The 9,015-nt window shown below is 37.4% G+C and overlaps 1 long non-coding RNA gene across 1 annotated transcript; it reads left to right on the forward strand.

The window, feature by feature from the left end:
- Window positions 1–3,540: 3,540 nt before the first annotated feature.
- LOC104803360 lies at window positions 3,541–4,526 on the forward strand. Its single transcript, XR_770200.1, has 3 exons — window positions 3,541–3,714; window positions 3,817–4,361; window positions 4,434–4,526. It is a non-coding gene; the product is annotated as an uncharacterized LOC104803360 (long non-coding RNA).
- Window positions 4,527–9,015: the final 4,489 nt, after the last annotated feature.

A 9,015-nucleotide genomic window follows, 5' to 3' on the forward strand; every position in this document is an offset into this window, starting at 1 on the left:
TGTGCGACAAACATAAACGCGACGGTCTACGACGGTTTATATCCGTCGGTAATATACCGACGGAAATGTCCGTCGTAACTTTGCGACGGTAAAACCGACTGAAACAATTTGCGACAGCTCTGTACCGACGGATTTTTGCCCGTCGTGACCCGTCGCAAAGTATCTGTTGCGACGGATATGTGTTCGCGGTGCGACGGATACGTCCGTCGCATATGCGATGTATTTTTGTAGTGAATACATGAACTTTTTCTCCGATTATCAAAAAAACACTAAACTTTGTTAGTGATCCAAAAAAATATATGAACTTTTTTCGATTGTCAAAAAAAACAAAGAAAAATAATCTGATGTGTTTGCATCTGATTGTGCCACGTCAGTCATTTTGTTTATTTTGACAATCGTTGAAGAGTTAAATGTTTATTTTATCAAACTTAAAAAGTTTAATGTTTATTTGATAAAATAAAAAGTTCAGTGTTTTTTTTTGTCAAAATTTGAAAGTTCAGTGTTTTTTTTTGGGATTTTCCCAATATTCATATATATATATATATATATGTATATAGTTATGATTCTAATGATTTAAGATTTTTTATGTATATATAAGGAAAATAAAAAAACAATAAACTTTCAAATTTTGATAAAAAACTCTAATTTTTTTTTATCAAATAAATATTAAACTTTTTAAATTTGACAAAACAAACACTTAACTCTTCTATGATTGTCAAAATAAACAAAACGACTGACGTGACATAAGGATATGTAAATACGTCATATTATTTTACTTTGTTTTTTTATAATCGCACACTAAAAAAGTTCAATTGAATAAATTGAACCAATTGATCAATTGAATCTGAGCAGAAATATTATAGTTATTACGAGTGTAATTCTAAAGTTTATCGATAATAATTATTAAACATAGATACAATTTTAGATATTTAATAAATTAATATATAAAATGATATCAATACTATATTGAGTTTACTAATTTAATATGAAACAATTGTGCTATACTTAAATCTTTTGTCAAGATTGAAAAAATTCTGATACTTAGAATCTCCAAACTAAATTACTGATATAACGAGTAGATAACGATAGACATATTTTTACTATATAATAAATAATGACTATTTTATAATATTTTAATCTTACCTATATATTTTTTTCAATATTTCTTAAAAATTTATATCATGATATTTTGTAAAGCATATAAAAAAATAACCCGCGCATCGCGCGGGTCCGCTGCTAGTAGCATATAATAATATAATATTGAATATTTATGATTTCTTTAGAATAGAAAAATCAAATTTAAACTAAAATTAAAAAATCATGTAATGTCCGGCGACTCTTACAGAATTTCGAAACTATACTTACATATCTTACAATATGTTTTTGTTCTCACTCGCATGTATATCGAAATATTTTTCAATAGATTATCTATATATTTAAACTGTTCCAGAGTCGGCACGCTTAACTTTGAAGTTTTTTCGAGATAAGCAACCGAAAAGGTAAATACACATTGTTGATATGACTAACACAACATATTCTTTTATGCTATCTTATACCGTATAGGCTCATATTTATACAGCCATCAGATCTCTTTCATTCTGGTGCTTTTGATTTATTTTTATAACCTTCTGATTTTAATAGTACTCGAGGAGCCGTTCCTTTTCCGTGCTATATGCACCAACGAACACTCTCAACCCTCATTATAATTTGGATATCACAAATTATATATATATATATATATATATATATATATATATTAAATGAAAATAATCGGATCCAATTTCAAGTCACACCATGTGGTTGTATACTTTAATATGTATATGCATACTAGTATACTACCATTACCATGATTAAGTTATATACTATGAAATCGATATGTGACCTCTATATATAGAGAATTTGTCGACCTTCTTAGATAATTTATATCCATTACCCATATATATAATAAAATACTTGAATAAAATCATTTGATACTATAAATAATAGCGCATTTATAGAGTGATCATCCACTCTTACAAGTAGCAGTAATTAGATCCTATCACGCTATACTATATAGGTTTCACACCTTTTGCTCGAATATGCGAACTCCAATCAGAAAAATCACGAGGGTTATGTAAACATGCCAATTGATCGATAATCTAATAAGACAACCATAAGGTAAGATGTTACAAAATTGGCCGTATCCTACACAATCATATGCCTATAGCCTTAACAGCCTACCTCTAAGATACTGCCAACATAAATGTTATTATAATCTTTGGTGCCAACCATTTCAATAATCGTTTGAGCAAGAATCTCTCCTTTTTTTTAGTGAAGAAATTCTAGATTCATCGAACCACTGTAAAAAAAAAAAAATCGAATATGGAGCATCTTCTGAACCCCTCCAAGTCCCCCAAAGTCCAGTAAAAAATGAGTTCGAGCATTAACTAAGATATCAAATACATGGTTAGAATAAAATCAAGTTGTTCATTTGATGTGCCAAGGGATAGGACGATGGCTCACGAGAGGGCGAGAGGGTTGCGTTTTTTATATAAAGATCCAGACGAGAATATCTATACAACGTACCGACAAAAAGTTGATTAACACAATTTGCTCGGAAAAGGACATAAATTGTTTGTCATTACAACTGGTTTGATCTTGTTCTCTTCTCGTGTCTCATCTTTGAAAAATTGAAATATGTTGGTTTCTATTTGTATTTGTTCGGACAATTGAAAATTTACATCTGCAATTTGTTTATATATAGTTATATACATTACTACTCTTATTTTTGGGTTTGATTGTATTTATTTCATTACAAATTTTATTCACTGTGATATTAAAAAATTTTATCAAAAGAAAAGATTTGTATATTTGAACTAATTAATTAGATTATCAACAATAACAATAATAACTTTTAAAAAAATAATAATAATTAGACATTTAAATAACATCGATGGGTTTAAATAATAATATAACATTTCGGCGAGTAAATAAAAGGATAAAATGATTAAAAAAATGCAAAATTTAATGGCTAAGGTATTCCAACAAGTGTTAACGACAAGTTGGGAAAAAGGGGTCTTCTAGATGACGGAATCTCACAGAAATTGAATAACCAAACCAAACTAAATTAAACTAAACTAATATACAACTTGCTAAATGTCTAATGAAATACCAACCTTTGACAAAAAAAAAATATACAACTTGCTAAAATCCCAAAACAGCATGTCCGAAACAAATACATTATAATAGAAAACAAGAAAAAAAATCCAAGAGAGTGACCAAACCATCTTCAAAAAATTTTGTTTTTTTTTTGGTTAATCGAAGGATAGAAAATTAATTATCATATATGATTTCGAAATGATATTGTTTTAAGGAATTTATAAAATTAAAAAAAAAATGAAAGTGGGACACGGAAGTTAGAAACGGGAACGTGAGGCAGGAAAAGAAAGAGGGGGTGGGGGCAGAGGGGAATAATTAGGACGGTTACGAGTTATAATCATTTAAATGAAAAACCGAGTTACGTTAAATTCACTTATGCTAATTAAATTGCAATGAGGCCATTTGTATAAATCTCATAAGAACAATGTAACGCTTTTGCTGCATGTGGTCGGTTATGGTGTCCCACGCACATGACACATCCCTCCCACGGCCACGGACTTTTTTCCCTGACCCTTCACTTCCACCTTTTTTTATTAACTAACTTCGTTGTTCGTTGTACCCTTTTTTTGTTAGAATGTGAGTTTTAACATTGCATATATCATTAGCAGAAAGATAGTATTATTATATAGATTTCATTCCTAATTCTCGTTTTTTTTATATTATTCAAATTGAAATAAGACATGATGACGTGGCGGTGGCAAGGAAAAATACGGACCGGAGGCTGCGTTGTTCGTCAGCGATAAGTGTTGGGACAACCATTATCTTCGCAAGCGAATTCTGTCCATAACAATCCAAACCTAGAGGTAAGGAACGAATTTCAGGGCAACCACCGATCACGACAAAACCTCCGGCGACGACGGAGAAATCTCTGGCGCCGGAGCCTCCGTGGTTCTGGGAAATGCTAATGTGGTGGCGGAGATGGACGGTGCTGGTGGTGGCGATTTGGATTCAGGCCTCCACGGGGACGAACTTCGATTTCTCAGCTTATTCCTCCAACCTGAAATCCGTTCTGCAGATTTCTCCGTCGAGACTGAATTATCTGGCGGTGGCTTCGGACTTGGGCAAGGCTCTAGGCTGGTCCTCCGGCTTCGCTCTATCATATTTCCCGCTCTCCGGCGTCCTCTTCGCCACCGCGGCCATGGATCTCGTCGGTTACGGCGTCCAGTGGTTCGTCATCTCCAATTTCATCACTCTGCCATTTCTAGGAACTCTTGGCCCCTCGTGTGAGTGAAACATATAAATAATTTTCCAGTTTATAAACTTCTTGGCTGAAGTCTTCCTATTACTTCTGCTAGCTTAACAACAAAGCCTTCTGGGGGAGCAACATGAATATCTTTAGGCAAAGATGATGTGTTGGCAGGAGATCCAAAATCAGCGCCTATCTTTCTGCTGAGGAAACTACTCTCTACAAATATCATCCGAGAATTACAATCAGCGTGAAAATACATAAGGAACTGAAATATAGCTGGACAGAAAAACATGTCCGTGTAAGACAAAACCCACCTGCATCACACAAGGCTTGAGTTAGAGAAACAAGTCTATCCTCATCTCCGGGATCAAATCCATGCTTATCTTCTTTGTCACCGAGGACCAGTGACTTCACTACAGAGAGGCTCAAGGCACCTCTCTCCTTCACTGGACGCTATCAAGTCATGTTCATCGAACTGCTTGGAGTTACTGCTTCTGCTTGTCCTATGTTTGAGAGGTATGCAACATTTGTCGAATAACCTTGCAGAACGGTTTACAACATATTTAGAGTGCGTCTAAACATTTTTAGAGTGCTTCAAAACATGTTTACAGTGCGTCGAAACATAATTAGAGTGCATCCAAACATGTTTAGAGTGCATGCTTAGAGTACAACCAAACATGTTGAGAGTGCGTCGAAACATATTTAGAGTGCGTCGAAACCTGTTCATAGTCTGATCATTGCATTCCCTTGGCGGATCTCTAGAGTACTCGTTCGAGGCGTCTTCTTCTTGGGCCATCATTTCAATATGATCTTCTAGCTCAGCGAATGACTTGTTCCGGATGTTCCCACCACACGAAGCTCGGATCAAAGTCTTGGTATCCATTCTGAGTCCTCGGAAGAAGGTGTTGATCAAGTAGTTCTTGTCAAGCCCGTGATGAGGGCAAGACTTCTGATATCCTTTGTACCTCTTCCAAGCTTTATAAAGGCTTTCCCCATGATCCTGCTTGAATGAATGAATGCCAGAAAGAGCTGCTTGAGTGCGGTGGGCTGGAAATTTTTTTGACATAAACTGCACTTCCAGCTGTTTCCAAGTATGGATGGAATCAGGTGTGAGATCGTAACACCATTCCAAAGCAGCATCCAAGAGAGTCCAGGGGAAAGCAATTAAGCGGAGTGTATTCTCTGTCACCCTATTATCTCTCTTGATAGAACGACACATCATCTTAAAGCGAGTTAGATATGCGTTCGGGTCTTCGTTCGGCCTACATCGGAAAGCATTATTGCCCAACATCTGAATAGTAGACGGGTTCAGCTCGAAACTAGACATGTCGATGGCCGGTAGTCGAATACCAGCCAAAAGCTCAGTGTGCTTAGGCGTGTTGTACTGGGCAAAGGTTGAGTCAGCATTGCCCTCGGCACCATTGGGAAGAGCAAAATCTCGGTCGTTCTCCATTTGTCTGCGTTGACATCGATGTATCTAACGGTCCTTTCAAGCTCACGATCAAGAGGTACTAGGTCTGATGTCCCAACACTCCTGGTTATGCACTAGAAAAACCTGTGCACCAAACGAAAAACAACAACAAACGAAGAAAACGTGAGAGATCACCTACGAAAAAGAAAAAGAAAAAGAAAAAGATCCAGACTAGATAGGATCTAATCCTGTTGCCTAAATTATCCCCGGCAACGACGCCAAAAACTTGATGTCACAAATCTAGGTGTAGAAATATGATCAACTAATAATAACCTAGACTCAACAAATACCGCAAGTGTACGGATCGATTGTAATAGCTAGGGTCGACTCTCGTAATTGGCCGAACTGTTAATCCGGAATACACTTATTGTCGACCAAGAACATGAACTGGTTATACGTGCCCAAGACGTCCTCTCTTTATTGGGTTGGCGGTTCGGTTTCTTCCTTTGCTGAAAACGGAAGTCTAGATGTAAAATATGAAAGTTTCCCGTAATGCAACACGGCCGTGTCGAACGGAAGAGTGCATGGCAGTTTATATAATTATATACATAATTTCTGTTATGGAAGCCATCGATACCAGCTCGCAAAGTTAGGACAAAAAGCCTGCCTTCAGCGAAAGGGAATGACCAAGTGACTTCTGGTTTCTGTTCACGTCCAATAAAACGCTTGAACCAAGAAGTTGTCTTGGATTCTTTTGAGTCTACCAAGTCATATTCGAACCGGGAGACATGGTTTGGGTGCACATGCGCAAAGAGAGATTTCTTAACCAAAGGAAATTGAAGTTGATGTCCAGATAATTCAGATTTGAGGACAAATCTTTCTCAAGAAGAGGAGAATGATGAGGACATCCAAGGCCGACGCACTCTAAAAATGTTTCAATACACTCTAAACATGTTTGGATGCACTTTAAACGTGTTTGGACGCATTCTAAATGTATTTGGTGCGGTTCCTCTGAACAGAAGGATAAAAACTGAACATGATCGTTTGATTCTGCTAAAGATCATTGTCAATTGATGGATACGAATCCTAAGATCAGGGGCATTTTTAAACTGGCAATCACATGAGATTCCTGTATACAAGGTTGCAAGTGAAATGCACTGGGCTGTCTTGTGGAATTCTAAAACGTTTGGGGGTAAAAACATTAGTTTCGGGAAAATGTGGGGTTATGAAGATATTTTTCCTCCAAAAACCGATTTACGCGGCAAAAGAAAAACTGAAAAAGAAAAAAAAAAGATATCAGTGACGTGGGAAACATACAGATTGGCCCCAAATCAGAACCCTAGCCTGAGAATGAAAACACAGGTCTGTTGAAATAATTTCGTTTTCTGGCTTCCGGTTTCTGTAGAAGTACTTGTGATTTCGTTTCTGAGTTCCGGTTTCCATAGAGGTAAGTGGTTTGAATTAGATTCTCTTCATAGTTCTCCTAGAATTTTGTTTGACGAGATCGGCCGCAAGACAGTAAGTTAGAGAAGTTCCGTGAAATATGGAGATATTGTTTATTGTTAATTTGGATGTTTTTTTCGCTCTTTTTATTTTGCGTTGTTGACGCTTTGTTTCTGAACAAAAATTAATTATTTACATTTCTTTTTTTAGGTTTCTTTCCCATTTTTATGTGAAATCGAATCAAATGACGGTGCTTTACATCGACATTCTCTGTATACTTATGATCCGATTACTTATTTGTGTCTGTAACAGCTCTAGATCTCCTGGAAAATGAAGAAGTGAAAGCAATCATTGGTGGGGAATCATTGCTCGAAGCAAAGCTTTTGGCTGAGCTCGGGGAGAATGCTAAAGTTCCTGTGATTTCGCTTCATGCGCCTATCTCGTTATCGTTGAAGAAATATAGTCACTTTATTCAAGCCACACATGATCCAGCATCTATGGAGATAGTAAACATGCAATACGAGACTTCTCACCTCCTTAATGGGAGAGATATCGCTGGGCTTTTGAACTCTATGGAGATAGTAAACATGCAATACGAGACTTCTCACCTCCTTAATGGGAGAGATATCGCTGGGCCCCTCGTGGAAATCAGATTATGAAAAACGCGTGGCCACGTTATAGATGAAGTTTCATCTATTTTATTAGTCGATTTGCCAAGATGAGAAAGCGGTTGAACTTGAAGGGTGGCTCAAACCATGCCCTTGTTCAACATATGATATCGTGAGACAAAGGATCAGAATTTAAGCTGTTACTGCCTTGGTTAGATCGCCTCTAACTCAATTCAACGTGGGTGGTCATGGCGTCTTGCTAGAGGCTAACCATGACTTGTAGATCGGGAATGGTTCTCGAGGCTGCTGCCACTGCGAATGGGCCTACAGGGACACACACCATTAGGGACAGACTTACATGTGAAGTATCAGAAAGGAAGACTTGGATTTGACCGAACAAACGGTTTTGGATCAAATCAAGTGTCGAGAAATGGTCTCAGCCTTCTCACTCGGACTGAGTCAGTTCCCAGTCGAAGCCCAGAAAATATTTTTTGGGCTTGGCTGATGTTTTGACTCGACCGAGTCAAATACTGACTCGGTCCGAGTCAAATACTGACTCGGTCCGAGTCAAATACTGACTCGGTCCGAGTCAACTCTAAATTGACCGAGTCAAAAGTTTGTGATGGGCTTGGGTTGATTCGTTCTGACTCGACCGAGTCAAAGTTTTGACTCGGACCGAGTCAAATCTCGACAAAAAGTTGGGTGTGCCGTGCTATCTTGGTGACAATCTCATACGAGATATGGCAAATGATTCCTGAACGTACATTTCCAAATCATGCGTTTTCTAGAGTCCATGTGACAATCTCATGCAGGTCATCCAGTATTCCGTTCTCCAACGAATACCAATGACTGTGATCGTATCCAATACCTATGATCATCTATATGATCATCAATCACACATCATACTTGTCTTGGTATATCATTATTTCCACAATGATACATGACTAGGGAGTTTAGTATTGTTCATAACAATACATGGATTTCATAACATATCAAGTATGCACAATACGTAATGAATCAAACGCTCATCCATAAATCATAGAAAGCGTCAATACATCAAATGCATCCAAGTAAAGCTCGCAAACAGTACATCATAGAGTACTAAACCAACAGAAGGGTCTGGAACGGACGGACCAGAAGTCCGGAACGGACGGTCCGCCAGGTCCAGACCCGACGGTCGGCGAATAGTCGCAGACCGTCCATTCTAAGTGTTGGAACGGACGGTC

The sequence above is a fragment of the Tarenaya hassleriana genome, unplaced genomic scaffold (genome assembly GCF_000463585.1).
Source record: "Tarenaya hassleriana unplaced genomic scaffold, ASM46358v1 Cleome84, whole genome shotgun sequence".
NCBI lineage: Eukaryota > Viridiplantae > Streptophyta > Magnoliopsida > Brassicales > Cleomaceae > Tarenaya > Tarenaya hassleriana.